Source organism: Octodon degus, unplaced genomic scaffold, assembly GCF_000260255.1.
Source record: "Octodon degus isolate 3935 unplaced genomic scaffold, OctDeg1.0 scaffold00078, whole genome shotgun sequence".
In the NCBI taxonomy this organism is placed as follows: Eukaryota; Metazoa; Chordata; class Mammalia; order Rodentia; family Octodontidae; genus Octodon; species Octodon degus.
Genome location: NW_004524654.1, coordinates 10409585 through 10418400, shown reverse-complemented (window position 1 = coordinate 10418400; position 8816 = coordinate 10409585).

Here is an 8816-nt window from a genome sequence, read left to right as displayed (position 1 = left end):
GAATAGAATGATTGGTTCTAATGGTGTTTTTAAATAGGATCTCAAGTCCGCATCTTGTACAGCAATTAACCACTAAGAAGAATGTATGCAGTGTGTTAATTTTTGAAACTGTCCTAGCGATTTGATTTGAAACTGTCTCATTGCTATTTGTTTATCAATAAAATTATGAAAATAAAACCCAATTGACAATAAAAAAGATAGCAAGCATAGAGCCTCTGGCTGCAGATGTTACAGATAAGTGAGTGCCTTGGAGATCTGAGGTTTGTACTTTGAGATATTCCAAGAGGGGTGAGGAAAAGCAACAAATTTATGCTAGATTGGTTCAGTTCTTGCAAACCAGAAGCAGGCTGAAGGGAGCAGTGAAGCGCCCCCTTCAGCCCCATAAACAGTGTCCTGCAGTGTTTTGGGTTTTTTTTTTCAATATGTAGAGATGCTAGCTTTTCTGTAATTAGTTGCCAGATGAACTATTTTTGGCCAGTTGAGTACTTCATTCTGCCAAATATAGCTGTTTAAGAAGTACGTATGTAAAGAGTCTTTAGAAATTAAGGTAGAGTAGGAGAGAGAGAGAAAGAGAGAGAGAGAGAGAGAGAGAGAGAGAGACAGAGAGAGAGACAGAGAGAGAGACAGAGAGACAGAGACAGAGAGACAGAGAGACAGAGACAGAGGCGGAGACGGAGAGACAGAGAGACAGACAGAGAGAATGAATTAGTGGCCCAGGCATATGTGTCTGACCCTAGTGTTTAAAGAAGGCTGGCTAACTCTGTGGAAAGTTGTGTATTTGAAAATAAATATTGAAGGCTATCACCCTGCCATCTTTTTAAAAAGTGACACCTGATGTCCTTAAGCCTATACCGACCCTATCAAAGTGTGATAAACACAGTGAACATGCAATGCCTTGTGGAATCAGCAAGCACTTTCCAGGATAAGTAACACCCATTTATCTAAAACAGAAGGCCCTAGAAGTGTTAAGTACACCTAAGTGACAGGCAGAATACCACGGAAGACACATTTTAGCAATCTGCGGAGCCAGGGAGATAGCTCAGTACCAGAAGCACCTTGCAAGCGCAAGGTCCTGAGTTCAATCCCCAGTACAAATAATAATAATAATAATAATAATAATAATAATAATAGCAGCAACCTGTGGAGTAAGAGGTACATTGTTTATCCAACTAGGAGTGTTAGGAGCCCCAGAAATTAACTGAATTGTGTGGAGGAAACTTGGGGACACCTTCCAGATGTGTTGGCAACACCCATCCAACGAACTTCTACATTTGCAAAGGACAGTAGATAGGCAATGGAGAAGCAGGAAGTAGGAGTTTTGTGAGCTTGGTGAGCCCCTGCATTTTCATCTGTGAAATGGGCCAGAGTCTCCTGAATCTCAGAGTTGTGGGGAGTAAATGAGATATAGGAGCCTAAACCTCACTCCAAAGTCTGGCTCAGAGGAAGAGGGAAAAAAAAAAGAAGCATTTCATTTGAAGAAAGCACAAATTTTTGGTTTTGGAGGCACCACTTCTCTCTCCATGCCTCTTCTTCCAAGCCTCTGAGGAAGCCCTGTAGTAATTGGCTGCTAGGGTTGGCATCTCTCTGTAGAGAAATAGTTTTTTTCGGAAGGCTTTGGGTGGTGGTGTGAGGCATCTATTAGTGATCTAAGGCAACATAAGTTGCCTCTGGTGTTTATTGACTGCTTCTAGCTGGAGGCACAGAAATACACAGGGACTAAAGGGTGAGTTACTGTTGGCTGCTGCTCTGCAGACCAGCAGGGACTTGGCAAGCTCTTGGAGGACAGAGAGGCTTGCATCAATCAGCAGTGACCCCTCTGGCTGAATATGTACAGGCATAAAGCGGCTCCTAAATTAGCCTCTGTTCCCCTTAACAGGATAGATGGAGGATGAGAAGCAGTATGTGGAGCAGGAGGGAAAGTGCACAGCAGAAGACTGAGCTATACTCTGAAAATCCAAGCCAACCCCTTGGACTCAAAAGAAATCTTAGATGTCATCAATTTGTAAGGGCTTATTAAAGGATATATATTATATATGTATTTTATATATTATATACATGTATTAAGCTGGCTTGTAGGAAGTGACAAAGGGAATGAAAGAAAGGGAAGAGGAGAATAAGGCAGAGAAAAATAAAATGTACCGCTACTTATTTGATGAGTGAATTAAAATAGAGCAGGGGTAGTTCAGGACTCTTTCCAGCATTTTCCAATATGTGTTGAAATAGATGCATGTTCTGAGGTATGAGGCATGATGTTACACAACTAATTAATTTTAAGTATCATGTAGAAAAATTCTATGTTTATTAAATTTTACTGAATGTTAATTTACCTAAGAATGCGAAAGATCTCGCTAAACTTCATAGAAGTCAAGAATCATGAAAATGATGTTCTTTAAGAATAAGATTAGGGCTGGCCAAATAGCTCAGCTGATTAAAGCATCTGCTTAAGCAGACGCAGGGGCAGGGGATCGATCCCCAGCATGCTGTGCTGGCTCTGCCCCTGGGCGTGCTGAGATGGCAATTGAGACCGGTGTGGTGGTGCATGCCTGTAATCCCAACCCTTGGGAGGCTGAACACAGGTGGATCACTATGGATCCAACCTATGCAGTGAGACCCTGTAGACCCTTACAGGAAGAAAAAGAATAAGGTTAAAGGAACTTTGAGGATTTCTCCTTCAGTCAAGAAAAGAAGCAAAAGATAAGAATTTTCCAGGTAGAAGTAGTTTCTCGCTGCATATGTCTAGCTCCTTTGTGGTCTGATTCCAATCATTTTAATGTCTGTTTGAGAGGCATCAGTACTCAAAAAAGCTGGAAAGAAAATAATGAATCCACAAATATAATATTGTTTCCTATGTTAAGAAATTTCTTTCTTATTTTCTCAAAGGCATCAGAGGAGTACATCGAATCTTGCTCCAGACAGTTTTGTTATATAACCACAACCGCAGCTGGGCTAGCTGGGCAAGAAAGTATAGCTAACACAAGACAGATCTGAGCCTGCTGCTGCCAAAGTGAATCCAGAAGGCCTGGTATACACTTGACCATGCAGAAACAGGTCAGCAGCACACACCCTCTAGCTGGGAAGAGCTGCTGGAAATATTTCTTTCTCAAAGCACAAGATCCTCTCAATGTCATTTTCCTTGGGAGGATGGGCGTGACCCCCACAGACTTGTAGTCTGGATACTTAGCTGATTCCCTTCTTCATAATAATAATTAGCATTTATGGGACTCTTGGTAGCAGATGTTGTTGTACCTATTTCATGTATATTAACTCAGTTAAGTCTCTCAGGAACTTTGAAATATAGGTCCTACTATAGTTTTATCATGAGGAACTTAAGGCATGATCATACAACTAAGATCATATCAATTGCAAGCACTGTAGAGATTCAGAATTAGGTGTCTGATTGCACATAGTATGATTTTAATCATTAAAGTATATTTATTCTGACCTGGCCATGTACTGGGGAGACTGGAAAGTGAAGATGGACTCTTTGCCAACATATTGTATCTCTTGCCTGGGGAAAGAAAGTGATTAATATGGAAATTTGAAATTGGAAATAAGTCTTAGTATTTCTCCCATTGTTGTGACCATTATCTTTCCTCCATCAATAAACACACACACACACACACACACACACACACACACACACACACACACACAAATCAAAGATTGCAAGTTTAAAAGGGACTTTCCTGTATAGAACCAAGAGATTTTCCTGGATGGCTCTCAACAAAATAGGTACAGGAAGTGGTCTTAGGGCTTACACCAAGAAAATCAAAAGCTTTGAGGTAATATTGGTTCTATTGAAGGAGATTCACTGATTTTAATAGCAATAAATGACACAGAGCAATATCAACCTAAAGGTGTGCACCATACTGCCTACAGATGGGATTGAATTTATAAAATTGTGAGCATTCAGAATCACTCATAATGATTCTGTTTGTTTGTGTGTGAATCCATTTAAGGATCTTTGAAATTTATGATATGAAAAGACGTAACATAGGTTCTCCTCTATCAGTTCCACGTTCTGTCCTTTCCTCACCCTGCCATCAGCATCCCCCTGCATCTTTAAAGTCCTTTAGCTTTTTCAGAATGCTTTTATATACATACTTCATTCTTTAGATGAAGTAGGGCACAACTTTATTGGATTTGGCCAAGGGTCATTTTGAAATTTTAAGAGAAAACAAGAGATAAAACATGATCTTTGAAATAAAGAGATTTATACAAAGCAGAGTGGCAATAATTTTTGACTTAAAACACATGCGTATTTTATAGTTGAATTTGAAAAGGACTGAATAAGCAAGTAATTCGAATATGCTGTAAAACAATTGGTGTATAGACAAAAACAACTGGGAAACATAAGCAACTTATTTAAACATAGAATTCATCCATATTTGATGCTAAAATCTCATACATGCTCATTACAAACTGAAAGTGTGAAAAATACAACCATCCATAATCTCACTATACAGAAAAAGCATGGTTATGTGTTGAGAGCAGTCCTCTAGTCACACACACACACACACACACACACACACACACACACACACACACACGCACGAGTGCACTGAAGTTATATATTATTTCATGGTTTACTCCAGTAGTTAGAGGATAAGTGCTGCCCTCTAAAATGTCTAATCTTGCCCATGTACCATCACTTCAGTGAGTGGGAAGAACAACTAAAGCTTTAGAAACCATTTAGTGTCTTGTAGTTGATAAGTCTTCTTTTACTGCTGTCCATGCAAAATTATGATGGTTTCTGAAGAAGAAAGAGATGGCTGTGTCTGGCCCTGGAGTTCTCCATAGCAGGGTTCACCCACTGCTCATCTGTTGTTTATCCTGTGAGCAGTAAGGGAGGTCCAACTTGGGACTTGCTTTCCATTGTTTGTTCAGTATCTCTCAGATAATCCCTGATGCCTTGGACCCATCTGTTTTTGCTGATGTATTGGGTTTCTCAGCCATATATGTAACCCGTCCCTCTTCTGAAAAGTTCTTCCAGAATTTTGAATGAGGTTACATATTACACTTTTCACTGAAGACCCTGTGGAAGGCCCACTAAGCTCAAATTAACCCTCCTGACTCTTCTTTTTGAGGGGCATAAAACATTTCTGGATTTTGCTGATGTCACAAGAAAGTAAGATTTTGATACAGATTATAATTTCTGTGCCATTGTCTTCCTAGATGGGTAGCATTACTGGGTTCTTTTTTTTTTTTTTTTTTTGGTGGAACCGGGGATTGAACTCAGATCCTTGCACTTGCCAGGGAAGCACTTATTCTATGAAACCATCTCTCCGGCCCACTGGGTTCTTTTAATATGCCAACTTCTACTATACAAGGGCTGATCAAAACATGAATGAGGGCTGGGGAGATAGCTCAGTAGAATAAGTGTTTGCCTGGCAAGAGCAGGGTCCTGAGTTCAATCACTGGTACGGGAAAAAAAAAATATATATATATATATATATATATATATATTTGAATATATATATATAATGTTTAAATTTAAACTGACTACATGAAAAGACACATTGCCATTAATCCCCCTCAAAATATATCCCCACACTTTGAGCACATTTATCCACTCTTTCCTGACACTTTCTGAAGCAGTTCTAGAAGTCTTGAGAAGTTGTAATTTAAAAAAATACAGTGAATACTGGGCTGAATATCATTCAGTGGAAAGGCAGGCTTCTCAAAACATTATGGTGTGTTCTGATTAGCTGTACTTGCCAGATCTGGCACCATTGAAATTCTGTTTTTTCCCAAAGTCGGAATGACCATGAGAGGTAATTTTGCATCCAGTTAGGTAGGACTTTTAGGCAGCACTGCCAGCACAACTAAAAACATTTAAGAAAGAAGCCTTCTATAACTGATCCAGAAAGTGACATTTAAGAATGATAGGAAAACTGTATTCAAAGTGAAGAGGATAATTTGAGGAAGATTAATGGTGATATGTCTTTTACTGTAATAACTTAAAATTTAAATATTCATTGTGTTTATTTTAATCACACCTCCTACATCTTTTTAGACAATATGAATTTTCACCTGAATTAAAACTGTTAAATGAATGGAGGACCAAAGAAACAGTGGAAGATGGTTTAAAAAACTTCTGCAAAATTTATAATGCATATTTTGTGCCTTGTGCCATGCTCACAACTTTTATTGGTGAAGAACCTAAGCTGCTATAGAAGTGTTTTAGCCTTGCATCTCTCGAGTCCAGAGGAATTTTTCAAGTGCAGCTCTTTGATTTGGCTATTTTGGCTCATGCTAAGTTTGTATTTGTTATATAGAAAAACTTCTGATAAAAACCAACAGCAAGAAACAGTAATCCCTTGCTTCATGAATACTCAAAAGCTTTTTGCAAAATTTGGCTTCTGTTTCACAAACTCAACACTGGGTGACAAACATGACCATAGATGGCCATCTTCCCCCTATAAACACTCATGTAGCCTTTTTCCCAAAATCATAAAACAAATTGGGTTCATTGCACTATTTACAGTGGTATCACTGTAAATAGAAATGATTTTAGCACTGATTTATGTTGTTGACTCAGGTCTGCATTTTCCCTTTCATTCTCACTCATTGCTGAAACAATTGGCATTCTACATAATAGAGAGAAGGTTGTGCAGTAACTGCTTGAAGCCTGTGCAGAGGAAAAATAACTGAATCTGCAACACTGAGAGGCTCAGAGGTCCTCATCCAATTATTCAAGGAGCAAAACTTATAGAACTCTATAGCCATTTAATTTTGTCATTAAGAGTTGGCTAACGAGGGATGGAGAACCTTCACTGGGCCACTCCATAGACTGAGCCTGACCTGACTTTTCCAGGCTCTGGAAATGTTTAAAGTATGGTTGTAGTTTTGGAAGATTGTAGCCAGACTATCATTTTTGTTTAAAAGATATTTAGTAACTTAGTTATAATGATATCAATATATGTTTGTCTGATGGAGTTTTAGATTTTTTTTTTCTTGTTATAAGTGCTAAGCATGCACGGTTTGCTTCTAAATGGTTAAAGCCTGTAGCTCTATGGTTGGTGACAGGTCTGTGCCCATGCAGCAGTACCCAGGGTCATCATGGCGGCAAGCCAGCAGGGATCTCAAAATCCACAATGAGCCCTCCTACACTGACTTCTGACTTATTCCCCCAGATTAACTGTGAGCTTCCTCTTTGGATTTTTGCCTGCACCAAACCTCCGCAAGTCAGTGCCTATCAGGACACCCTTAAGCATGCATGTAAACTCCACCTGTAGCGCAGTCTGATAAAAACTCCTTCTCTGCCTCCTCTTCGAGGGTCTCTTGCTTCTCTCCAGCAGCCCTCCCACACAGAACAACAAGGATTTCTTTACTTTCACCCCCTTGTCTTTGGTGCCAGAGGAAGGAAACTTACCGTTGGCAGAGTTGTTGGGATGTTTCTTCCCATCTATGTCTGTTAACTTTTCTCTCATTCAGTGTTCTCATGGGTCACGTGGAAAAAAATAGTAGCACCTTTGCTACACTAGTCCTCATTGCTATTTGTAAACTTACGCATTTTGCCTCTGTGCCAACACTTTAATTTTCTCTCTTTTAGCCCCACAACAAACATGAGATAGGTTGTCTCTAACCCAAGTGATGAAAACTGTGCCTCAGAATCCTTAACAAATTTGTGCTATATCACATAGCTGAACAGGATTCCAATCCAGGCCTTTATGATGAAAATCTTACCTGCAGTGTTGGGTTACTGCTTTTCCCTACCCTATCAATTAAGATATGAAAATAAAACACAAACATGTATAAAACAACATAAGCTACTTTTGACTAGGCGCTATTGCCAAGGTATTCCTCCTTCCTAATTTATTGTCAATTACATTTTATTTCTTTGTACTGTTGATAAAATGATGAAAGAAAGGCAATAGAAAATAACAATTAGGAAACAATACCAGTGATTAAAATATTAAAAATAAGAAAGGTATCACCTTGGCTTGTATTTTTACTTTTATTTGCCATTGATGTTTTTCAGAAAAAAAAATCATCAAATTAGTTATGGTTTGTATACTAGAATTTTCTGTTGGGAAGGAATTCGCTATGATTTTTTCATGATCTTTTATAGCAGTTTAAACTGGTATGTGCCAGAGTCCATATTCAAATGTTCCTTATAAGGAAAGTTGTCTAGGGGATTAAATGCCCTTTAATGATCTTCTTTAAAACAGACATAGAGATATACAAGAAATGCATTCTCTTCAGGAAATATTAGAATAAGATGTCCTATTTGAATGCCACATCTGTATAGTTCCCAACGACTCTAAAGGTTTTACTAATTTTTTTTTAATGTATTTAAGACAGGGTCTTCAGGGTCTCACTACATAGATCAGACTCATAGGGATTCTCCTATTTTCAGCCTCCCAAGTGCTGGGATTATAGGCGTGCCCAACCATGCCCAATCTCAATCACCTTCTCAGTGCATTCCAAGGGCAGGGCAGGCAAGGCATACCAGGGATTGAACCCAGGCTACTGCACTCTGCCTAAGCAGGCACTTTAGTATGGTGAGTTATCTGGCTGGCCCTGGCTTTACTAAGTTTAACTGTAATAGTTGAGAGAAAAAGCCAAAAAATGTCACTAAAAAATGAACAACATGTTACTATTTCAATTTACTCCCCACATATATGAAAGTTTAAAATGTAGCAGGCAGAAATAACATAAACACACAATGGTGTATACATTTATTTTACAAATTTAATTAATCAATCATTTTATAATTACTTTTAAAAATACCTTTTATTAAGTTATAAGATTTTTAAATTGACCATAAAATTCTTGAACCCTTGGTCTCACGGTACCTTATCTGGTCTAAT